Genomic DNA, 26,787 nt, shown 5'->3' with positions numbered 1-26,787 from the left:
TAAAAATGCATAGCTAAATTGCACATTTAAGCTGAATTTTATTAGACAAATTAGCTATATTTTAGAGTTAGATTAGCATTTACACAAGGTTTTAAGCTAATTTTAGACTGTTAAGAACAACTGAACTCAAACAAATTGAGCAAATTAAATGATACAATTATGAGATCATATTTTTAGTAAACAAATGTCGATTAAATATTTCACAAGTTTTCAGGATGCTTTTCCAACTTGATTTCATTTTGTTTACCTGCAATGATGTTATAACTACTGCAGGGGTCACTATTGAGTGACCAACACAGTGTCAATACAGTGTCGACACAGTTTGTGTAGTGTGTCGATACACTCCTTTAGGTATCATCTTCCCATCACTAACTTTAACTACCTGCAATTTACAACCATCTACATGAAACCAGTCGCCAGAAATCTCCAACTGAAAACAGCCTGTTTTTTTTCACATCATTTAAAATTTAAAATATTATTAGTGTATAAAATAACATCAGATTATATTATAGAGAATTCACTTACTATCACAGCATCCACAATACAGCACTGAACCGCAGATAAAATATCCATAAAGTCCTTTATTCACCTGCTCACTGCTCCTCACCAGTGTTGGGCACATTACTTTGAAAAAGTAATTAGTTATAGTTACTCGTTACTTCTCCAAAAAAGTAACTGAGTTACTAACGGAGTTACTCCACTATAAAAGTAACTAGTTACCAGTAAAAGTAACTATCGCATTACTTTTATTATTCGCCCGTCAAAAAAAAGGATATTAATTATATATTTACTATTATTATTAGAAAAATAACAAACGAAAATAAACCCAAAATGTTGACAAAAATATAATCTAACGAATTACAAAAAATAAAAACGAAATTCTTCACAGAACCAAAGAAAATTACTAAAACATATAATACTGAAAAAAACGGAAAAACGCGTCTGGGGATGGAGTTAAACAAACCAAGCCACACTCAAAGGAAATATGTATATATAAACAAAACAAAAATCTAATGACCGTTAAAATGGTATTAATATAACAGCTTCACCAAAAGAGAATAGAGCTTAGATCGGGCCCAAAAAATCCGACCCGACCCAGCCCGAGCCCGTGCACGTTCTGCCCAAGCCCAAACCATGAACTGTCATTATGAGCCCGAGCCAACCCAAACCATAAACTGTCTGTTTTCGGGCTGATTGAATGAGCGAAATATAATCAGAATTATGTTAATTAACACTAACATAGCATAAAACTATTATTTAATTAAAATGATTTTTAAGAACAGCTACACACAGTGCTACAAGTCAAACACGGAGAAGTTCACTTGCACCCAGAGCAACGTGATTACATTTTTCATTTTATTATAGTTTAATTCAGTAAGTTTTAATTTGTTTTTAGGGTGGACTTGCTAGTTTTTATTAGTTTTCTCACATCTCATCAGAGAGATCAATCTAATAAACGTGAGCGAGAGAGAGAGAGAGAGAGAGAGAGGGAGAGGGAGAGGGAGAGAGGTTTGCTTGTTCTGGAACGAGCTACTCACAGGTAAATGTTCTCACAATCTCCTGTTTCTCTTTCATCTGCCTTGCGCTCATATTGTAATCCCATACATAGTTCTGCAGTTTTTCAGTGTTTTCTGTCGTATTTTGCGGCTAGCGTGAGCGCTATACACAAGAACTAACGCACGGACCACGCCGTTACTCCCAACACTGCTCCTCACAAACATGTGTTTATTTTCAGCGCAGCCGCAACGTCGTATTCTCAAGCTCCTAGCGACCACACAATGTAATGTGTTACGACCTGGTCTAGGTCAGCCCGTAACATAGAAAAAAGAGGCCCCCATGCCCTCCTGGTTCCCCAACCACACATACTCCTGTTAGTCAAAAGGTTTAGTTTATTTAACAAATTGTAAAGAATACAAGGCTTAAATCAAATGGGGAGATAACAGTTAGGGATGAAAGAGAAAATAAACAAAACAAATCTAACTTCAAGATTAAGAAAACTAACTTAACTAACAAAGAAAAGAAAATGAAATACAAATCACTAACCTAACTCCCTAATTAAACAAACCAAGAGAAAAACATAGAAAAAAATAAACTCTTTCTCCCACTGAGAGAACTTGTTAGAATAGGCTTATTTTCTCCCCACTGAGAGACCAGAAACAACAGTGTTCACACCAAAGAACATGATTTTACCATCAGCTTAGTTCTAACACTTTAACAGGCTACAAACTTTAGACAGACCATGTGGCAGGGAACCAGGAACACACAGGAGCCATGTTGGAAGCCAAGCACCACCCTCGCACTTCCTGTTCCTGTTCCCTTTTATGGTTGGTTCCCCCTGGTGGTGACCAATCAGTTTAGGTTTGCATCACTGCAGTAGGAAGACACACTCAAACAGAAAGAAAAAAAAAACAATAATCAGCAATTATGACCTATAGGGTCGTAACACTCCCACACCTAAAATTTGTTTTTCTACAGTCTAGACAATCCATCAGCTACAACATTCTCAGTTCCCTTCTTGTATTTTACCTCTAGATTAAAATCCTGAACCATTAAAAACCATCTCATCAACCTCTGATTTGTGTTTCTCATTCTGGATAAGAAAATCAAGGGATTATGGTCAGTATAGACTACTACAGGTAAAATGCTGGAACCTAAGTAGACTTCGAAATGTTGCAAAGCAAACAAAAGAGCCAAAGCTTCCTTTTCAATGGTACTGTACCCAATTTGATGTTTGTTAAATTTCTTTGAGAAGTAGCAAACTGGATGTTCAACCCCTTGATGGTCTTCTTGCAGAAGTACAGCACCAGCTCCGATTGCACTTGCATCAACTTCGAGCTTGAAGGGCATAGAGAAGTCAGGAGCCTTAAGGACAGGAGTGCTACACAAAAGAGACTTAACAGCATTAAAAGCAAAATCACACTGTTCAGTCCACATCATTGTCTGATCTTGTTTTAGCAAATTAGTCAATGGGGCAGCAACACTTGCAAAGTTTTTACAAAACCCACGGTAGTAACCCGCCATACCTAAAAAACGTCTAAGGTCACGTTTTGTTTTTGGCACAGGAACATCAATAATAGCCTGAACTTTCGCCTCAAGAGGGCGCACTTCACCTTGACCAACCTCTTTTCCCAAATATACTACTCTTGCTTTACCAAACTCACATTTAGCAAGATTAAGTGTCAGATTTGCGTCTTGTAATCGGTCAAAAACATTGCGGAGATTTGCCATATGTTCATCCCAATGTTGTGCATACAAAATAACATCGTCCAAATAGGTCTCACAGTTATCTACATTTGCAAAGATTTTCCACATTAATCTTTGAAATGTAGCAGGAGCATTTCGTAACCCAAATGCCATGACTGAGTACTGTAAAAAGTTGTCTGGAGTCACAAAAGCTGAAATTTCAGCAGCAGCAGGGGTTAAAGGTACTTGCCAATATCCCTTCAATAGCTTAGTCACAAACTTAGCATTCCCAACCCTATCTATGCAATCTTCCATTCTAGGCAAAGGGAAAGAGTCTGGCTTAGTAACGGAGTTGACTTTTCTATAGTCAGTACAAAATCTACTGGAGTCATCAGGCTTGGGTACCAACAGGGAAGGAGAACTCCAGGAGCTCTTACTAGGTGTGGCTAAACCATTTTCTAACAGATACTGAACCTCTTTTTGCATTTGCTGACGTTTAGTGGGATTTACACGATACGCATGTTGCTTGATAGGTTGGTGTCCCTGAACATCAATGTCATAACTTAGCACGTTTGTTTGAGTTGGAACATCAGAAAACAAAGAAGGATAGTCACAGATTAATTCAATTACATCTTTTTGCTTTTCGTTAGAAAGATGCATTAGAGGGGCATTTAAATCACTTAAAATCATAGAATTTTGAAGCCTAGGACTAAAAAGAAGACCATCACGAAAAGTTATGTCATCAGTACTCGGATTTTCTGCATCCTGCAAAACAGCAGTTGCAACTACTGGTTTCAGATCAGGACTAATGGGAGAAAGTTGTTCTCTTGGCACATAAGGTTTCAACATGTTGATGTGGCAGACACAGCTTTTCCTACGCCGATCTGGGGTTTGAATGGCATAATCTGTGGCACTTAGCTTACGCTCTACAATGTACGGGCCTGAAAATTTTGCACATAGTGCTGAACCAGGCAGAGGTAGCAAAACGAGAACTTGGTCACCACTTTTAAATTCTCGTTGCACTGATTGAGTGTCAAATCTGGCTTTCATTTTGGACTGAGAATTAGCTAGAGCAGTTTTTGCAAATTCATTTGCTTGGTGCAATCTCTCTCAGGAACCGAACTAACATACTCCAACACACTTTTTTCCTCACTGCTCTCTGAAACTAGTTGTTCCCTAAGCAATTTTAGTGGCCCACGGACTGAATGACCAAAAACCAATTCGGAAGGACTAAAGCCAAGAGACTCTTGCACTGTTTCGCGAATAGCAAACAGTAAAAAGGGGATTCCCTCATCCCATTCCTTTCCGGAATCCAAACAGTAAGTGCGAAGCATTGCCTTGGTAGTTTGGTGAAATCTCTCGAGTGCCCCCTGAGACTCTGGGTGATATGCACTGGACATGCGATGCTTAATTTGCAATAGCTTCATAACTTGGGCAAACAAACGAGAGGTAAAATTTGATCCCTGATCAGTCTGAATATGCTTGGGCAGACCAAAAGTAGAAAAGAATTTAACAAGTGCCTTTACAATGCCCTTTGCTTTTAAATTGCGTAGTGGGATGGCCTCAGGATACCGAATAGCTGCACACATTAGAGTTAGCAAGTACACGTTACCCGACTTGGACTTTGGAAGAGGACCTACACAGTCTATAATGAGATGCTCAAATGGGGCTCCTAACACAGGAATTGGGTGAAGTGGGGCTGAAGGAATAGCTTGATTAGGTTTACCAGTGACTTGGCATGCATGACACGAGCGACAGTATTTGACTACATCCCGCTTAAGACCTGGCCAAAAGAAATAGCGCAGAATTCTGTGGTAAGTTTTACGAATTCCTAAATGGCCGGACATTACATGATCATGGGCTAAAGTAAGAATTTGTTGCCGATAGTTAGTAGGAACAACGAGTTGATAAACAACACTCCAATCCATTTTTTCTAAACGTGTGGGAGTCCATTTTCTCATTAGTACACCATTTTGGTAGAAATACGCTACAGCGCTATCAGGCACTTCCTTGTCAGTAACTGTATTCGCTCTACAACTAGAAAGAGAGGGGTCTTTACTCTGCTCCTCAATTAAGAAGTCCTTCCCAAATTTTGTTCCAGAGACAGGATTGCACTCCAACTCATCCTGATTCTGAGACAAGATCTCAAAAGGCAAAATTTCACAACTTATTGGCACTGCGGATTCGGAATTCATGAACGTGTCAGAAAGATCAATTTGGTCTAGGTCAGCCCGTAACATAGAAAAAAGAGGGCCCCATGCCCTCCTGGTTCCCCAACCACACATACTCCTGTTTTGGGTGTTTTTACAAATGTCTTAGGCTGAGAGTGTGGCGACTTAGCTTCCAACAGAGGACAGGCAGCAATCAAATGATCAGTTTCTCGACAATAAAAACAAGCACGTGGGCTATTCTAAACGGGTCGAGCCAAATTTGGGTTTTTGCCAGAATTTTGAGAGTTTCTAAAAGAGAATCGTTTTTGTGAATTAGAATCTTGATAAACAACACTCCAATCCATTTTTTCTAAACGTGTGGGAGTCCATTTTCTCATTAGTACACCATTTTGGTAGAAATACGCTACAGCGCTATCAGGCACTTCCTTGTCAGTAACTGTATTCGCTCTACAACTAGAAAGAGAGGGGTCTTTACTCTGCTCCTCAATTAAGAAGTCCTTCCCAAATTTTGTTCCAGAGACAGGATTGCACTCCAACTCATCCTGATTCTGAGACAAGATCTCAAAAGGCAAAATTTCACAACTTATTGGCACTGCGGATTCGGAATTCATGAACGTGTCAGAAAGATCAATTTGGTCTGCAAATTTATGTGCTTGTTAGGGCTGCCACGATTAGTCGACTAGTCACGATTATGTCGACTATTAAAATAGTCGACGACTAATTTAATAGTCGATTAGTCGTTTTTTTTTTTTTCTTTGTTTTTCTCTCCAAACTGCTGCGACTGCCTTTCTGTCCTGGGCGCACATGCGCAGTAGTGGAAACCGGGGTAGGTAGTGGACGACATCTCAGGACATTATACAGACAGGCTCTGGTTTCATGGCTACCCCGATACAGAACTCAAAAGTGTGGGATCACCAAGAAAATAAAAGTGAAACGCGTGCAATGCAATATCTGCAATGAAGAACTTGCCTTCCTCGGCAGCACAACCGCGATGCACGAGCACCTGAAAAGGAGGCATGTTGTGGCTGATTAAATGACGAAGAAGCTAAATTGCTATTTAGCTGCTAAAATTATCGTAAACAGAGCGTTAACTTAGTACTTAACTTGCTCATCTTGATAGCTTTAAAACAGAGGTCACTAATAGGCGGACCGCGATCCGGATCCGGACCCAGACGTTGTCACAAATGCCGTCCCAAACCAATAAACTACAGAGACTACAGTGGCTTCTGTTTTCAGTGCTTTTCGGTGCAGTAAACTCACAGATCAGTCATGTGTGGTGTAAAATCACCAAACGCTCTCCTCTGCCAATCAGATCTGTGCAGACCGCTGCCCTGTGTACGGTAATGTACACAATATCTGGACAGAGAGGCATTTTTTATTAATATACTTTTTTTTCATAATAGTTCAAACAACCTCACGGTTGAGATGTTTCATAAATGCCAGTGCCTTATCCTTATTTTACACAGTTGTTTACACTTTATGCTAAACAGTAAAATAATTGTCTGTTACAACAAGCTGCATATTTCATTAAAGGTTTAATGAACTATGATTTTAATTGTTTTTATTTTTAGTTAGCACATAGCTGAAATCTAATGTTGGTTGTATAATAGCAGCTGCATTCTATTGTGATAAACTGTGTTTTATATTCAATTAACGTATGATCCGATTAGTCGACTAATCATAAAAAATAATCGGTGATTAGTCGATTATAAAAATAATCGTTTGTGGCAGCCCTAGTGCTTGTGCACGAGTCACTGCACATGCAGGGAACACATTGTCAACTACAGGAGGAACTGGCTTATCTACAGCCTCAGGCAAAGGATTCACCTTTCCACCTGCCAGATCATTGCCCAAAATAAAATTAATGCCTTTCATGGGAAATTGTGAGTGAATTCCTACTTTTACATTACCAGTTACAAGCTTAGACTGGAGATGTACTGTGTGCAAAGGGACTCTACATACCCCTAACTCTATTCCTTGTACAAGTACATCTGAACCACAAGCAGAAAACTCAGAAAAAGGTAAAATTGAGTCTAAAATGAAAAACTGTGCCGCTCCAGTGTCTCTCAACATTTTAACTGGAATCTGAACTGCACTATCCCCAGTAAGTGAGACCAGACCTTCTAAGATAAAAGGTGTGTAGACTGAATCAGTTAAAATCTCATCAGCCAAGACATTTGGAGCATGAATAAAACCAACTGTTTTGGGGGATGCAGAAAATCCGAGTACTGATGACATAACTTTTCGTGATGGTCTTCTTTTTAGTCCTAGGCTTCAAAATTCTGTGATTTTAAGTGATTTAAATGCCCCTCTAAGGCATCTTTCTAACGAAAAGCAAAAAGATGTAATTGAATTAATCTGTGACTATCCTTCTTTGTTTTCTGATGTTCCAACTCAAACAAACGTGCTAAGTTATGACATTGATGTTCAGGGACACCAACCTATCAAGCAACATGCGTATCGTGTAAATCCCACTAAACGTCAGCAAATGCAAAAAGAGGTTCAGTATCTGTTAGAAAATGATTTAGCCACACCTAGTAAGAGCTCCTGGAGTTCTCCTTCCCTGTTGGTACCCAAGCCTGATGGCTCCAGTAAATTATGTTACGACCTGGTCTAGGTCAGCCCGTAACATAGAAAAAAGAGGCCCCCATGCCCTCCTGGTTCCCCAACCACACATACTCCTGTTTTGGGTGTTTTTACAAATGTCTTAGGCTGAGAGTGTGGTGGCTTAGCTTCCAACAGAGGACAGGCAGCAATCAAGTGATCAGTTTCTCGACAATAAAAACAAGCACGTGGGCTATTCGAAACGGGTCGAGCCAAATTTGGGTTTTTGCCAGAATTTTGAGAGTTTCTAAAAGAGAATCGTTTTTGTGAATTAGAATCTTGTCGAGGCGGAGAACAGAACACATTTTTGTGCGTCAACACAAACTCATCTGCAAGCACTGCAGCTTGGGAAACGGCACGCACCTTTTGCTCATTAAGATAAACTACAAGACGCTCAGACAAGCCATTTTTAAACTCTTCCAACAAAATCAGCTCTTTTAGTTGAGCAAAATTCTCAACTTTACAAGCGACACACCATTTGTCAAAAAGAACGGCCTTCTCTCTAGCAAATTCGACGAAGGTGTGATTGGCAGTTTTCACATGACTTTTCTTTGACGGTATGCTTCAGGAACCAATTCATATGCACGCAAAACAGTAGCTTTAACTGTAGCATAATCTAGACTTTGTTCAATTGACAATGCGGCACAAACTTCCTGGGCTTTACCAAATCACACCAAAGCTGTTAATGGCGAGTCTGACCACCCTACCATTCCCCCTGTTATATCAGTAAATTACTCTAGAGGGAGCCCACAAGTGAGTCCTCTATGAATAGGGGTGAATGGAGCTAAAAGCTAAAAACTTTGCATTAAAAATAATTATGAACTACTTGTTCTGAATATTTATTTAATTTTAGAAAGTAGAATAATGTATTTTGCAAAAAAAAAGAAAGCATGCCTATATATTTCAGTTTATCTAAAGAAAACACTGTTTTACACTGTAAAGCACTAGCATTACTGCTACTGTGAGCTGATTGGCTGGCGAGCTGATCCTGGAGATACAGGTAGAGCATGTTTAAAAGGCCTATAACTGGAGTTTAGAATAAACTCTGTTCTGTGTTGAGGACATGTCAACACACAGTTTTCATGTGCGTTGTGTTCATGTGCATTCTAGTGACGAAACGTGTTTTTGGAGAGCAGTCAGGTGAGTCAGCAATTTCCCACTGTGGGAAATTGTGTAATTTGTGACCCCGTGTCACTCAGCAGTCGTTTATTGTAGAAGTCTCAACAACTGTAGGACTCAGGATTACAGCACAACCAGTCGTGTAGTGTGACTGAAGACACAAAACGTTGTGTAGTGTGAAGCTGGCATAACACAGCAGAGCTGAAAGTGAAACTCCGTGCTGAGACTTAAATAGCAATATTTCTGCTGCATATATCAACATGTAAATAGCCTACCAATATCACTGTAGGCTAAAGTGCACACTAGTAATATATTAGGCAATCAATAAATGTATAATTTTTGTCTGGTAAAATAAAGCCTTAGCAGTGCAGTGCTGTGTTTAAAAGCTATTGTCAATGCTCAATAAATTCATGATGTTACCAAAGCCAATGAATAATCATGTTAAATAACTGTGATCTCAATATCAATCAAAAATAATTGTGATTATGATTTTGCCATACATTTTTACTAGAGGCAGAGAGAGAGAGAGAGAGAGAGAGAGAGAGGGGGGTGTAGGTGGTGAGAACAAAAAAACAATGACCTTTTTTTCTCTCCAATGCTTGTAGATGTGTTTGAGAAGGCTGGGGAGAGAGAAAATGGAAGGGGTAAGTGAGGGAAATGCAGAGGAGTTGTTATCAGAGGATTCAGGACTGTGGCCAGACAAGCTAACTGCTCAGCAGAGAGAGACTCTAGATTGCAGACTGGCTACTGAAAGTTAAGACCTGACCAAAGTCTCACCCAAAGACAAGTAAGGCAAAGCATTCCCTGACTATTTTCAATATGTCAAGTCGGCCAGTGGGCGTGAGAAGATTAGAAGATTTGATTTGATTTCATTCTGAGTGTACAGTTGTCAATAAGTTCTTTTGACTATTCATAAAATTTATAGCACTTCAGACTACACAAAAATCATATTTTCCCAGCTTAATACATTTTTGTTTTGCAAAAGTAAACAGCCATATGTTCTGTCTATCCTTTCATAATCAAACACTGTATAATCAGCTATGTTCCTAAAGCACTGCAGAAACAATAGTTATAGAGTTCAGAGTGATAGAGTTTAGCCTCTGTGTTTGAGACAGAAGTAAAGCCCATCATATTTAAACAAAAAATAGAATAAAATATTTGACACACTGTTGAGTATGATGAACCAATTATAATGTTTTATTTACTGGTTATTAATTACTGATTAATTTTAATAAAACAAGATAATAAAAAGTAAGGCTATTCAGGTAGCATTTATATTCTGATGTAAAAAAATTAGATAATTGTGATTCAATGAAAGTTGTATTGAAGTTGCAAAGTTCAGTGACTGAAGCACAAACTTTAAAACAGAAAAATCTGTGGCAATAAGATACATGTTAGTGTGCTACAATTAAACCGATTAGTGAACTGATTTTATATATGACTCTAACTGTGTTCCCACATACAATTTTGTGTCTTTTTCAGTCTGTTCAGGTTAACTGCATGCAGACAGTTTACACTTTGGGCCAGAGGACACTTAGGCCGGAGAAACCGGATCCTTATCCCAGCATGTGTGGTCACATCCATTAGGGCTGTTTTTCCATCACCAGAATACCATGGCTTTGAATTTTATGACACTTAAAAGTTCATTTGCTGAGGCATGAAGTCAAATTAATTAGAATTTTGTTGTAATTTCCAGTATATAACACAAGATAAAACGCTATATTTCAAGATGATTTTTTTTTCTTTCAGTGAGTTTTTTCAGGCAGTGATGAGGCAAATCTTCTCAGATGTCTTGCCAGGTTTTTAAACACCAGGGTGACAGTTGTCCTAGTTTTAGCTGTTGCAGGGCAGCAGGATGCACGGATGGACACAGACCTGCACCTGCTGATCACACCAGACACAGTGTCTTTTCTGAAGGTATAGTCCTTGTCCACCTTTCTATGTGTGACCACAAAATATTACGCACTTTTAGGTATTGCTGTTTGTGTTGTATCTCATTCTCCTTTGTTTTTGCTCTCTCTCTGTTAACATTAAAGTTATGATCCAGTGCAGCTACGTGTAGACGGCCCTCAAAGCTCTCCATCAGGTACTTCTTCCCTTTGGAAGCATATTTAGTGTATAGAGAGTAGAGACTCTCAAGGTGCCCTGTAGGAATGCCTTTTGTAGATTTTTTTCTAGTTTATGTAAATTTTGCAGGTGTTCAAAGACAGCAGAATTTGGCTGGAGCCAGGGCGTCATGCTCTCTTCTTCAGTGGTGTTTGGAAGATCCTCACACCTTGGCTGCGTCCGAAATCGCGTACTTAAGCAGTACGTACTGGTTTGGGGTGAGTATGCGCTTCTCGCCGGGCAAAGCAGTATGCTCTTTCAGTACGCCAGACCGCAGTATGCACGCACTACATCCACCATCTTACCTCTAACGCCCTTGCACCTCTCACCCCTCCTAGCCAGCGGCACAGTTTACAGAGCTTTACCCAAATAATTTCATTAAAATCCTCTCATTAATCAGCTCTTATTAATAAAAAAAACCAACTTGTCCTATTTAATAAGCACTGACTGACTAATAAAACTTCAAACTAATATTTTCCTCAAATCTGAAATATTTAATAATAAAGGAGCTTTCATTAAGTATATTAATAATATTTGCTAATGGAATAAAATATCAGAAAGTTTCAAAGGTAAATACCAAAATGTTAATTCTTGCCATTTCACCTTTTCTATCATAAATATTTAAACACCTGATCCTTATTGTTATACATTATCTTTTAATGACAGTGTTAAACATAAAGGCCAACTTATATGCATTACTTATATAAATTAATTATGCTACCAAAAATGTTATCAATAGAAGCAGTTCGGGAAAACTAGGGATCAGATTTGGCAATAAAATGTAAATTCAAAATTTCTTCCTTCACTTGCATATTTACACATTCAATAAATTCCCCACAAAATACAATAATGACAAGTCTTTTGAATGGTTTTATTTAATTTTTTTATTTGTTATTCTTTTTTCTCCCTCGCATCTTCGTCCTCCTCTCTTTACTGGCAGGATAGTTGAATCTGACACACACAGATTAAATCAAAGTTTAGCTTGGGCATTAAACAAATATAATATAAATTCAGAATAACATAAAAGTCTAACTATCCTGGCTCGTTAGCTAGCTATTTAATAAAGCTAAATGAAATGGTCAGATTTTAGTTAGAAATTATTAATTGTTGTGTACGTGTGTGATGTAGGACGTAGGAGGAGAAAATAGTAAGAAGATGGCGACGAAGTAAAAGACACTTATCTGAGAGCAGAGCCTCCTGTCTTTACTTTTACACTGTCTAGGCTGGATTAAGGGCAGGACAGAACAATGGCGACGAGGATTTAAATTACAAGCACGTGGTCTAGCTCGGAAATAGTTGCGGTGAGATGGAAGCTGCAGTGCCAAAGTTTGAGTGCTATAAAGATCCAGCCACGTTAGGACCGCGATGGACGAGATGGCTGGCGGCGTTTGAATTGTTGCAGACGGCAAAGGGCTGATACTAGAGGAAAACGCGGCAAACGTGACCAAACAAAGGAGGAGAGCTCTACTGCTACACCATGCGGGTACGGATGTACAAGATATCTTTTCAACTTTGGAAGACACCGGAGAAAGTGAACACTGCGTTCGCGAGACAAGCATTCTACCACCTGTCGCAAAATAAAGGTGAGACAATACAGCAGTTTGCTACTCGACTTAGAACAAGCAGCAAAAGACTGTGACTTTGCAGCTGATAAAGACAACCAAATAAGAGATGCAGTGCTGAGTAAATGCAGCTCTGAATATGTGAAGAGGAAGCTGCTGGAAGAAGGCGTGGCATTAACACTTTCACGTACTCTTGAAATAGCAACCCAATGTGAAAGAGATGAGCTACAGTTATCCGCCATGAGTCCATTACAAGACGACAAGGAGAAAGAAACTGTAAACAGAGTAATGCAGATGCCTAAACCACAACAAAGGCAATGGAAGAAACCAAACACAGAAAAAGAGAAGGTGTGCTTCAGATGTGGTCGAAGAGATCATTTCGCAAAAGATCTTGCATGTCCAGCAAAGGGGAAAGATTGCAGAAAATGCAATGGAAAAAAATCACTTTGCAAAGATGTGTAAATCAAGAACGACAAAAGAAGCAGTCAAATATGTGAAATCAGCTGAAACTAAAGAATATGCATTTGCTGTGGGAGGCACAGAAGACAATAAAATACACGTTTCTTTGGGGGGAGTCGGCTTGAAAATGCTGATAGACTCGGGTGCCTCAATAAACATAGTGGATGAAGCTACGTGGGAAATGTTAAAATCTAAGAAGATAAAATGCTTCTCAGAAAAGACTGAAAGGAAGCTGTACACCTATGCATCAAAAGAACCACTTTCAGTTAAAGTCAGTCTCTCTGCACTTTCATGTGAAGTCGAAATAAAAAAACACAGTACACAGGCTGAATTTGCTGTGATACAAGGAGAAGGTGAACCTCTGCTGGGGAGAGATACTGCCATAAAGCTAGGCGTGTTAAAAATGGGATTAGACATTGCCACAGTGTCAGAAGTAAGAGCTCAAGCGCAAGAGCAATACCCATCATTGTTCAAAGGAGTGGGTAAGCTAAACACAAAACAGATCAGCCTACATGTAGACAAGAGCATAACTCCAGTGGCACAAACCATGAGACGGATTCCATTTCACTTCAGAGAAGCAGTTAAAAAAAGGGGATACAGCAGCAGATTTATCCCACAATTTGCATCCCTTTCAGAACCATTTAGGAGACTGACAAGGAAAGACACCAAGTTTGTATTTGGTCCGGAACAAAAACACGCCTTTCACAGTTTGAAACAAAAGCTTGTGGAGGCAGGAACACTTGCATACTTTGACAAAGAAGCCCCAACTAAAGTGATTGCAGATGCCAGTCCAGTCGGCATAGGAGCTGTGCTGGTGCAAGAGCAAAGAGGAGTCATTCACATCCCAGGGAAGCACAACATTGCTGACCCACTGTCTCGCCTGGTCAGAGCAAGTGATGTGGAACCAGTTCATGATCATGGAGCGGAAGACTATGTGAGATTTGTAGCTGTGAATGCGACACCTCAAGCCCTCACAACTAGAGAGGTGGAAGAAACATCTGCTATGGATGCTGAGCTGAAAGAGGTGAGACATGCAATACATAGTGGTTGTTATGAACTTTGCAAGTCATATGCTCCAGTTGCTAATGAACTGTGTACAGTTGGACAGTTAGTGTTGATAAATACACGAATCATACTTCCCAAGTCTTTGCAAGCCAGAGCGCTAGCATTAGCACACGAGGGACATCTATGTCAGATCTTGTCACGGCTGTCAGATTGTAGCCAGACCTGATGCACCGGAACCTCTGAGACCAACCTTACTACCAGAAGGACCTTGGCAAGACCTAGCTACTGATTTACTGGGTCCACTTCCAACTGGACACTATATACTGGTAGTAGTGGACTATTACAGTCGGTATTATGAATACGACATTCTGAAATCTACCACAGCTGAGAAGGTGATCGATAGGCTGGAGGAGATGTTCAGCCGCCATGGGTTGCCCTTGACAATCAGAAGCGAGTGAGCAAAAAGGCAAGGCAAAGCTGTATGCTGATGAGCAACGCCATGCGAAACAATCAGAAGTTGAGGTGGGTGATCAAGTGCTGCTGAAGCAAGACAAGACTGATAAACTCACAACCACATTTAATGCAAACCCCACACATGGTGGTTGCCAAGAAGGGAAATTCTGTGATATTATTCAGTCATCTTCAGGGGCACAGTACACTAGAAACACCACCTGTGTAAAGAAATTCATTGCAAGAAGTACAGAGCAGACGCCCATGGAGGCAACTACAGGGAAGAAGCATCCTATCAGTAAAACAACACCATCTGATACTGATTGTGTGAAAGGAATGCAGAACAGAGACAATGAGTGAAATGACCCACACGGGGGAGCTCTAACACAAGAGGTGAGGCCACGCAGGCTGGTTAAACTCCCTGAACGTTTGAAAGACTTTGCCATTGACTGAGAGGTGAACGAGGGGATTCAGTGAATAGTTCAGTAAAGAACATGGTTGTTCAATACATTGAGTTTAAAAGGAAACATAATAAGAAGTGACAGCAAAAGAAACTGTTGGAGTAAATGTTATGTGAATCTTTATTTTGTAAGTATGGTGTTATGATTGCTGCACTGTGGGGAGATGTTTCTGTTGTTAGAAAAAATGTTATGGGTGGTTACTCATCTTATGTGGGAGTTTATGTTCAAGCAATAGGGGGATGTTGTGTACATGTGTGACGTAGGACGTAGAAGGAGGAAAGTAAGAAGATGGCGACGAAGTAAAAGACACTTATCTGAGAGCAGAGCCTCCTGTCTTTACTTTTACACTGTCTAGGCTGGATTAAGGGCAGGACAGAACAATACATACCTTCGCCCCGACATTTCAGCTCCTGGACTCTTCTAATTTACTCACATCAGCTCCTCTTTTTTTGGGCTTGATTGCCGAGCCGGTACGTGAAAAACACGCCCCTTCATTAAGCACAAGGAAAAACAGAAATAAATAAATCGGGAAATAAATGAATACAGAAATAAATAAAATTGCGGAAATAAATGAATACAGAAATAAATAAATCAGGAAATAAATGAATGCATAAATAAATAAATCGGGAAATAAATGAATGCAGAAATAAATAAATCGGGAAATAAATGAATGCAGAAATAGTCATGTAAATAAATAAACAAATAAATCAAAAGAAAAATAAAAAAATGTTAATAAAGAAATCCATAAATAACAATTTATTAAGACATTTCTTTTTAAGTATATGTATTTATTTTTACATCAATATTTTTTTACCGTTTTTATCCACCGTATTACTTTTATTGAGTGATTTACTAGTTTTCATTTATTTATTTATTTTTTAAAATTTGGCAGTTTAGGTCCTCCATAATTCCAATAGCAATAATAATAATAATAATAATAATAATAAAAATATAATAATAATAATAATAATAATAATAATAATAATAATAATAATAATAATAATAATCGTCATTATTGTTACTGTTATTTATTTGTCCTGTAAATAACATACTCTCTTATTTACAGATGTACGGACATACATCAATACATACATACATACATACATACATACACACATACATTTCTGTATACATATATATATACAGCTCTGGAAAAAAAAAGAAGAGACCAATTCAGTTTCTGAATCCGTTTCTCTGATTTCGCTATTTATAGCTATATGTATGAGTAAAATTAACATTGTTGTTTTATCCTATAAACTACGGACAATATTTTTCCCAAATTCTAAATAAAAATAGTCATTTAGAGCATTTATTTGCAGAAAATGAGAAATAGCTGAAATAAGAAAAAGATGCAGAGCTTTCAGACCTCAAATAATGCAAAGAAAACTATATTTGGTGGACTAACCCTGTTTTTTAATCACAGCTTTCAGGCTGATAGCATAAAAGCAGAAAAATGGATGATGACTCAGCATGTGAAAACAGGGATTCTGCTAGCCAGAAGAGGGCACCAAAGCCCACAGAGATTGCCATAGAAGAGAAATTGAAAAGGCTATGCAATAGGAGACAAGGAAAATTGGCATCACTCGCAAGATGCGCGATATTCAGCAAATGAAAGAAATTGAAGATAATGTGGAAATTGTTGCAGTTGAATTGTCACATGGCTTTCATCGCATATTCAGTGAATTTAAAGAAGCCAATGAAGAAATGGTTCAACAATTATCAGAAGCAGAAAGGGAAAATGACCAGTCCAGTTGGTATAAGCCTAAATGTGATGCATTTGAAAGGTTTATTTTTGAAATTGAAAATTGGGTTTCAGAAACCCGCAAAGGGCACAGTGAAGATGATGTTAATGAAGACATTATGCCAAAGGACAGTGTGTCAGCAACTTTCACACTGGGTGCTAGAAGTAGACGTAGCTCTTCAATGCATTCTTCAACCAGCTCTACACGCATTAAGGACAAGGCAGAGCATGCAGCATTACTTGCACGTGCAGCTGCATTAAAGAAAAAACAGGAATTAGATGCTGAGGAGTTAAAGTTAAAGGCAAAACGGGAACAGGTTGAGATGGAGGCAGAGATTGCAGCTTCTACTGCCAGACTGGAAGTATTTAGTGAAGAAGAGGATACTTGTGATGACTTGAGTAATAATCATCTTTCACACAAGAATGTTAAAGAGGAACATAAAACATGCTGATTCTCCTATGAAAGAGGAAAGAAAACCTGTACCAGCTATGCAATGGCCGTTGTTACAGGCACCTGGTGCACGCAGCAAGGCAAATGCATCAGCTGGACAAATTCTTGACTCTGGTCACTCTCAGCAGTTAATTGGCCCTGAGAAAGAACTTCGTACGATAATGCAACGCCAGAATGAAGTAATAGAGCTACTAGTCATGCAGCAAAGTCTATCCCAGCTTCCTCAGAGAGAGATTCCGGTGTTTTCTGGAGATCCACTTGCTTATAGATCATTTATGAGGGCATTTGAAAGTGCGATTGAGAAAAAGACTAATAGTGACCAGGACAAGTTGTTCTATTTGGAACAGTACACGAATGGCGAACCAAGAGATCTCGTCCGCAGTTGCGAACACATGCAGCCAGATAAAGGGCTTCGAGAAGCTAAGAGACTTCTTCAGTATCATTATGGCAATGAATTGAAGATAGCCACAGCTTACCTAGACAAAGCACTCAAATGGCCACAGATCAAAGCTGAGGATGCCAAGGGTTTGAAGACATATGCGCTGTTTCTCATCAGATGTAAGAATACCATGACTGATGTTGAGTTTATGGAAGAGATGGACAATCCAAGCAACATGAGGACAGTGATCTCAAAACTCCCATACAAAGTAAGAGAGCGTTGGAGGAACACTGCATTTGACCTTCAAGCACGTCAAGGAAGATGAGCAAGGTTTGAAGATGTGGTCAACTTCATTGATGGATATGCACAAGTTGTCAATGATCCTCTCTTCGGTGACATTCAAAAAGTGCACTCTGATGCGAAGGCCAAGCTCAAGTCAGACAGACGAAAGTGTGTGGTATACCCCCACCACAGGGTTTACCACCCGAAGAAGAATAAAATTCAAGTGGTGTTTGACTGCAATGCATCTTATCAAGGGTTTTCCCTGAATGAGCAGTTACTTCAAGGACCCTGTAACTTCCCCTCAAGTCGAAATCACGAAACAAATGGTTCTTTACGTTACGGGCTTTAATCACACAAAGAGCATGATAACATGCCGTGAGAACTGTTGACATACAGACAAAAGAAAAAAGAAATAAATAAATGCAAATTATTTCCACATAAAGACATCAAAGGAACAACGCGACCATACTTTTACATGACTCAGCAGAATTTGTCACATTACATCTTTACAGTCTTACAAACATAACAGTAACAAGAACACAGATGTACCTCATTGGCCGCTTTCCCTTGAGAGAAAATTAGAAATCTTCAGTCCTTCAATGCACTATGCACTTTATCCAGACTCCTTTAATCATAGCTGATCTCAGACAGAGAAGTCAGCGAGGTGTCTGCCTGCTAGCTTGGTCCTGAGTATCACGTAGCGACTCTCAAAAGTAACACCCCAGCAACCTGCAGCAGCAAACTTTGGTTCCTCCCTTAATGAAGACTTATTCCCCCATATGAAAACAAACAATATACATGAAATATATGAAATTATGCTTTACTACTAAACTATTGTGACTATAAATGTATATATTTATGAACTCTATATTTTTAACCTAATATTTATTAATCTGTTATTTATTTACTTCGATGGCAATTACAGACCCAATCTCACAAACACTCTTCTTTGGGTGCTGAACAGGTTTCGACGACAGCCAGTGGCCATCATGGCTGATATTGAATCAATGTTTTATCAGGTCAGAGTTCAAGAAAAGCATACAGATCTCCTTAGATTCTTGTGGTGGCCTGAAGGTAATCTGAAGGAAGAGGCTGCTGACTACCGGATGTGTGTCCACATATTTGGTGCTACCTCATCACCAAGCTGCTCATGCTTTGCTCTTCGAAGAATAGTGGAGGATCTACAGGATGAGACAGCAGATAAGGCAGCCCAGACACTCCTGACTAGTTTCTATATTGATGACTGCTTGGCTTCACTGGAAACAGAACAAGAAGCAATCATGCTGGCCAGGGACCTAAAATCACTCTGTAGCAAGGGTGGATTTCACTTGACGAAGTGGATGAGTAATTCAAGAGCCTTTCTGTCATCAGTTCCTGAGCAAGATCGAGCCACAGAAGTCAAGAGCTTAGACTTGGACAGCGAACTGTTACCTGAAGAACGAGCCTTAGGAGTTCATTGGTGTACAGAAACTGACACATTCTCCTTCAACATCAATGTGCAGAACAAACAAGAAGAGGAGTCTTATCAGTCATTGGATCTGTGTATGATCCCCTTGGATTTTTGTCACCATTTGTATTGCCAGCGAAACTGCTCCTGAGATCTCTGTAAAGCCCAGATAGGGTGGGATGAGGAGATCTCAGAGAACCACCTGAAACGATGGACAAGATGGACAGTTGATCTGCAGAAGCTTTCTGGGGTTTAAAGTCAAGAGATGTTTTAAGCCTGCAAGCTTTGGGCCTGTCAAGACAGCACAGTTGCACACTTTTTCAGACGCCAGCAAGGATGGTTATGGGACAGTGACCTACCTTGTGCTAACAAATGATCGTGACGAGAAGTTCTGTTCGTTAGTAATGGCCAAGTCCAGAGTGGCACCACTCAAACAGATAACTGTACCCAGAATGGAACTTACAGCTGCAGCTGTGGCAGTCAAAATGGACCGGATGTTAAGGCAGGAACTGGACATGCAAATAGAAGAGTCATTGTTTTGGACGGACAGCGTGACTGTCTTGAGATACATCGAAAATGATAAAGCTCGATATAAGACATTCGTAGCAAACCAAGTGTCTTTGATAAGAGAAGCCTCCAAGCCGTCACAGTGGAGGTTTGTGAATTCAGCAGATAATCCTGCAGATCATGTCTCACGAGGTCTGACAGCAGAAAGTCTTATGAGATGTGAGAACTGGATTGAAGCACCTTCATTCTTGCTTAGACCATGCAACGAGTGGCCTGTCAGAGCAGACCAAGTTCATTGCTAGAAGAAGATCCAGAGGTTAAAGGACATGCAGTGTCTTTTGTCATCAGAGCAGAAGAAGACACAGATGCTTTTGGCAAGCTCACTGCATATTATTCTGATTGGCATCGCTTAAAGAAGGCAGTAGCATGGCTCACTCATCTGAAAAAGATCTTGCTGAACTTGAGCCAAAAAAGAGCAGAGCTACAAAAGACCATCACTGCATCAGAAGGCAAGCAGTATGGACAGCATAGTTCTATAGCTCAGGAAATTAAGAAGTACAGAGAAAGCCTCAAAGACTTATCAATTTGCATGGAAGATTTGACAAATGCTGAACATGATTTGATTCGCTACAGTCAACAGCTAAAATATGGAGAGGAGATCAAGACTCTGCAACAAGGAAAAAAACAAGTCAGAAAGAGCAGCCATATATACAAGCTGGATCCATACCTTGATGAAGGAGTCTTGAGAGTTGGAGGAAGGTTGTGCAGGGCAGTTATGCCGGAGGAGGCTAAGCATCCCGTTATCCTGCACAAAGACCTCAAGATTTCCAGTCTTATTCTTAAACACACTCACCATCAAGTTGGACACTGTGGACGGAATCATGTTCTGGCATGGCTGAGGCAAAAATATATAAGCAAATTCTGCCATAAGAAAGATGCTAGCTGATTGTTACACCTGTCGCAAATTGTATGCAAGAGCTGGTGAGCAAAAGATGGCGGATTTGCCAGTAGAGAGACTGACACCAGACAACCCACCCTTTACATATACTGGTGTTGATTACTTTGGGCCGTTTCAAGTTAAAAGAGGACGAGTAATGGTCAAAAGATATGGAGTATTATTTACTTGTTTGACCATGAGGGCGGTTCATATAGAAGTTGCTCACTCTCTGGACACTGATGCATGCATCATCGCTCTGCGCCGCTTCATCAGTAGAAGAGGACAGGTGTCTTTTATCAGATCGGACAATGGAACTAATTTCATTGGTGCTGAAAGAGAGTTGCGTGAAGCAATACAAAACATGAATGATTCCAAGATCAAGGAAGAAATGCTGAAAAAGGGAATTGAGTGGAAATTTAATCCTCCTGCCGCCTCCCATCAAGGAGGTATCTGGGAACGCCAAATTAGAACAGTAAGGAAGGTACTTGGAGCCCTGCTGAAACAAGCCATCGTCTGGATGACGATGGCTTGCAAACACTGTTATGTGATGTAGAGTCCATAATCAACAGCAGACCAATTACAAAGATGTCAGAAGATCCGAGAGATCTCGAGGCACTCAGTCCAAATCATCTACTACTGATGAAAACAAAGCCTGCGATACCCCTAGGTGTTTTTGAGAAGAGTGACGTGTATGGGAGGAGACATTGGAGACAAATACAGTACCTGTCTGATCTGTTCTGGCGCAGATGGACCACAGAATACTTACCCCTGCTGCAAGAACGTCAGCGCTGGTCCAAGCTGAAAAGGATCTTTGCAGTGAATGACATTGTTCTGATTGTGGATCCTTCCAGTCCACGAAATTCATGGATGATAGGCCGCATTATCAAGACTATGCCGGATTACAGAGGCAATGTTCGGAGTGTTCAAGTGCAGACAAAGAGCAGCATCCTGGAAAGGCCTGTGACCAAGTTATGCTTGTTGCAGGAAGCAGTTAAATAGTCATAAAGGACTGTTAAAGTAATACTTTACAGTAAACTTTGAAAGTTTGAAGGTATGTTTATTGTTTAATTAAGAAAGTGTATGGTGCTATTTGATTTAGTAATTATGTAGTCCTCATGCCTACACAAGTAGGGGCCGGGCATGTTAGAGCCATTATGGAAATAAGTAAATTGTTACTTAAATTTTGTAATATTTAATGTTTGTTGGAATATTTGATAAGACTGACTGTTGCCTATTCAGTAATATTTTTGTTTGGTAAGTTTTTGCTTAATTATATTCATTTATTCGTGACATCATGCAGCTGAGGCTTGAAGTTGCATCGCAACAGTCTTTGACCGTGACTACATGGAATTAAGCCATTCTCTTAAAATATGGAAAGAACATTTATTTTTCTGTGTAATCTGAATATTTTGGTTCAGTAAACAGCTGAAACTTTAAAGAAGTCTTGCGTCATTGACTTAAGCTCAAGGAACTGTCATTATTTGAATTTAGGAGAAACTGCACCTACACAGGCATCTTGGCATGTTCTCCTCCACCAGTCTTACACACTGCTTTTGGATAACTTTATGCCCCTCCTGGTGCAAAAATTCAAGCAGTTCAGATGGTTGGGTAATCCTCTTGATTATATTGCAAAGGTTTTCAATTAGGTAAAATCAAAGAAAATCATGTATTTATTTATGTTGTATTATTGTATGTACATCTGTAGACATAAAGAACATCTGTATATATAGAACACCTGCACATTATCCAGTGTAGTTTTAATATGTTTAATAACTACCATTATCACGCCTCTATAAGTATACATAAAATACACTCCTGAGTTATTCAGCGTCAGGTACAGTAAAAACTAAACCCTGGTGCCCTGCTGAGCTCTTCTGGTACTAGGCCTCTTAATTAGTTAACTATATTTCATATATTTCAGTTAAATAAAGAAAAACATTGGGGGATTTATTGTGGGGCCAATGAAATGAATGTCAATATAATATAATATAATACTGTAATATATAATTATAGTACTTTGGTTATGACTATAAAAAAATTTAAGCTTAGACACACAAACTAATGTGTTAAGCACTAAACTGTTGCAATGAATTACAAGTGGCGAATGTATTTAGGTGAGTGTGTGACAGACTGGTGCTCTGTTCAGATGTTTTTTTCTGACCTGCGCCAAATGGCTCTCGGTAGGTCCTGTACCAACCATGACCCTTATCATTAATAAGCAAATAAAAACATGGTTAGATGGATAATTTACATAATCAAAGCAACATTTCAGGTCAGAAAATGGTTCAAGATGAGTTACAAATAAAATCAGTTTACATTAACATACACTGAACAATAAAGATAACAAAAATGACATTGAGATCCTCTGATTACCGATGCTATGATTCATTTAGTTTTAGTAATTTTGAGGTTTGCAGAAATCCCACTTCTCTTGTAATAAAATGCAAAACAACTTCCTGAACTAAACAAAAATATAATACACTATAATGTAATAAAGTAATATACATAACCTAAATATATAGTGTACTTGTTTATTACCCATTTTTTGCATGTACCCAACTTGGTCTAGGGATTTAACAAAATCAATAAATCCCAAAACTACATGAGACACTGTTTATGCTTGTATTTCCTTTAATAAAAACAACATATTACTTTAATTAATTGACATATTTTTTTTTATTGACAGGACTGGGGATCGAACAAATATCACTTAAACATCAAGACCCACCAGCAAGTCCACTCCAAAATATCTCAAATTGTCCAAATCTCAAAATGGTCAAATTCTGAATAAGATGCTGTGGCATGATCTTAAACATTCATGCTTGAATACAATCCAATGTGTCTGAATTAAAACAATTCTGTAAAGAAGATTGTAGCCAAAATTCCTCCACAGAAATGTGAAAGACTGATTGTCAGGTATCTGTAAAGCTTGGTTGCAGTTGTTGGTGCCAAGGGTGGCAAAAACAAGTCATTAGGTTAAGGAGTCAAACACTTTTTCACATAGGGCTAGTGGATATTTCTTTCCTTTAATAAAATTATTATTTAAAAGGTTATATTTTTATATTTACTTACATTATCTTTGTCTAATATTACATTATTATTATCTGATAATGGGAAAATATCAGTAAAAAGCAAAAACAAAACAAATCTGTATGGGGCAAATACTTTTCCATGCCACTGTATATGTATAGATTGTGTTTGGTATACAGTTACATAAGTGTGAGTGTGGAGAATAAGAGTATCTGTGTGTGGATTTGCTTTATATTGTGGCAATTTGAAGTCTGTCAGTGTAACGGTGTCTCTCCACCGCCTCTGTTTAGAACGGTGTAGTAATTGGTTAAGCGCAGCGGAAGTCCCGCCCACTGCCGGGAGTTCTATCGAGTTGAGCTACCTTGTCAAAACGTGCTTCCCTAGGGTTTATTTAAAGGCAAAAATACTAAAGAGGCAACATATTAGGGCATGCTCTCGGTACAGGTGTATGTACAATTTTTTTATAGTCTGAATAATTGTATTAGGGTAAAGTGAAGGTAATGAGAGGTTACTGGAATCTGCTTTTGTATAATAATAATAATAATAATAATAATAATAATAATAATAATAATAATAATAATAATAATAATAACAATTATTATTATTATTATTATTATTATTATTATTATTATTATTATTATTATTATTATTATTATTATTATTATTAAATTGTCATTTACACTTTTTAAGTAATGACAGTGAGCCCAGGTTCTTAAATGCTAAAAAAAATAAAATAAAAAAAAACAGAAAAAACAGATAATAATATGAAAAATAAGTCGGCGCATGCGCAGTGCCTTTAGTAAGCACATATCGATGGGTAGCACAACTCGACAGAACACCGGAGTAAGTGAAAGTAAAATTCAGCACAAACCTTTATGCAGCTTCTCCATTTTGTGAGGAAGAGAAACGCCGCGGAATAAACAGCTTTTTAACACGAATTACTGCAGTTCTGAGGGGAAAATAAACAAATAAATTCACTCTCTGACTGTAGAACCTGGTCTTCTGCTGAGGCAGAGCCACACCACAGTGAACGGTGAGTAAACACTACAAACATGATATTTTTATTAAAGTGTCTGCAAAGTAGGAATATAATTAATAATTCACTTATAAATTGTGATTTAAAGAAGAAAGCGTATTATGGCTGTTGGTTTCAGTTGAAGTGAAGTTAGTCCTTTTGTTCTGAACAGCTTCATGTTGGTCAGCTTCTGTGTTGGATTATAATATAATATTCGCTGAGTGCTTATCGAGTTCATCTGTTTTATTTCTGAACTCAGACCGTGTGGGTTAAAATGAATACAGAGAGTAAAGGAAACACAGAGAATAAAGCGTTTATTGTACTTATAACGGTCTGTTAACAGTTTTCCGGGAAGAAGGACGTGAGGGTGCGGTCAAAAAGATGAACTTCATTTTGTTTCCGCTCCCGTTTAACCGCGGTCACGCCGTTTGCACTTAGAAAACGCTCGGTCGCGCTATCTCTACAGCGAAATCTCGGGTGCGCGTCTAAACCGTGTTTTACGGTAGCCGCGTGCACAGCGGAAGTGGAGAAGCAGAGGCTCGCGCTTCTCCTGTAGAGACTGAAAATGGAACAAAAAACTAGTTTTACAGCTAAATAAATATATTATAACCATGTCTAATCAACTAATATACACCAGAAAGACTACTGTCTATCTGTAGAACAGTGTAACATCCTGTAAATGTTTGGAGAGCTATAAAATAAGCTAATCAAATGGTTATCATATAACAGCACTAAATTCTTAAAATGTCATTCTCATATATCCCAGATATATGTTTGAAGTGATATTACTGTATCATTTTGGAGTAATTGGATACCAAACCTAGGAAAAATGTCCATTCGGTTGTGGATAAACCAGATTGTGGTGTCTTTAAACCAGTGACACCAAGAAAACCTTGAAGAACACATTCAATCATATTAATCTTAAGCATATCAAGTGATATTACTGTATCATTTTGGAGTAATTGGATACCAAAACTTTTATTTCTTTATTTTTCATTTAACCTTTACCTTATCCAGTCAACAGAACATAGTCTTATTTACAATAACAGTCTGGCAAGTAGCAGAAGTAAAATATTCCTGATGCGTTCCTTAAATTCAGCAATTGGAATCAATGTCTCTAATTTTAATGTTTTTCTGGAGTGTGTTCCAGTCTTTGGCAGCAGATGCTTGAAAGGATAAGGAGCTGAGAGCAGAGTGTGTTGGGGATTTTCAATTAAGTTAAAGTAGAGGACCTGTAGACAAGTCTGTAGACTACGTCGCTGTAATCAAACAGAGGGAGTAAAGTCATCTGAACCAAAGTGAGTTTTGCAGCACGAGTGAAAAATGAACGATTTCTATAAAAAAAAAATTCATGTTTAGATTTAACTTTTATTTGTACGTGTGTGATATGAGGACAGAATAAAAGTGAACTGTCTATCCGATACCGATATGTTCAGATTTTACTATGTGCTCCAAGAGGTTGCTTCCCTGGAAGTGAATTCAAGGGTTCAATGAGATTGCCCTTCCGATTAAACAACATAATATTTGTTTTGCCAGTATTTAATGACACTCTAAGGCACACAGAATCGTGTCATCTGCGTACAAGTGAATAAATGCACATCCAATAACAAGGGGCACATTGTTAATATATAAAGAGAATAGAGTAGGACCTAATATTGATTCTTGAGGGACACCTCTAGTGACCCTACAAGAAGGGGAAATTATTGTCTAATTTGACACTCTGTGACCTTTGAGAAAGATAGTCTCAAAACCATGCTAAAGAATGATCACTGAATCCTATGTTGCCCACCCTTTAAAAAAGAATGAAGGCTTTAGCTAAGTCAATAAAGATTGCAGTGCAATATTGCTTTGCATCCAGTACTGATAAAATATCAAGAA

General features: G+C 38.7%; 2 protein-coding genes across 5 annotated transcripts in view; both read left to right on the top strand.

The window, feature by feature from the left end:
• Positions 1 to 26,787, top strand: part of LOC125780590 (butyrophilin-like protein 2) — a 430,870-nt gene that overhangs the window by 248,523 nt on the left and 155,560 nt on the right. The gene's annotated exons all lie outside the window — the stretch shown is intronic.
• The window catches only part of LOC111188233 (butyrophilin-like protein 8), a 417,096-nt gene that overhangs the window by 244,287 nt on the left and 146,022 nt on the right, over positions 1 to 26,787 (top strand). The window contains exon 1 of one of the 4 annotated variants that reach the window (XM_049463218.1): positions 24,743 to 24,927. The exons of 2 other annotated variants lie outside the window; for them this stretch is intronic. The gene's annotated coding sequence lies outside the window, so the exon portion shown is untranslated. Of the gene's footprint in view, positions 1 to 24,742; positions 24,928 to 26,787 lie in introns of those variants that run through there. One more of the 4 variants, XM_049463213.1, reaches the window with a different exon arrangement.

This window comes from Astyanax mexicanus, chromosome 13 (genome assembly GCF_023375975.1).
Source record: "Astyanax mexicanus isolate ESR-SI-001 chromosome 13, AstMex3_surface, whole genome shotgun sequence".
In the NCBI taxonomy this organism is placed as follows: Eukaryota; Metazoa; Chordata; class Actinopteri; order Characiformes; family Acestrorhamphidae; genus Astyanax; species Astyanax mexicanus.
Note: the sequence above shows the minus strand (reverse complement) of the source record. Positions and strands in the feature narration are given on the sequence as shown.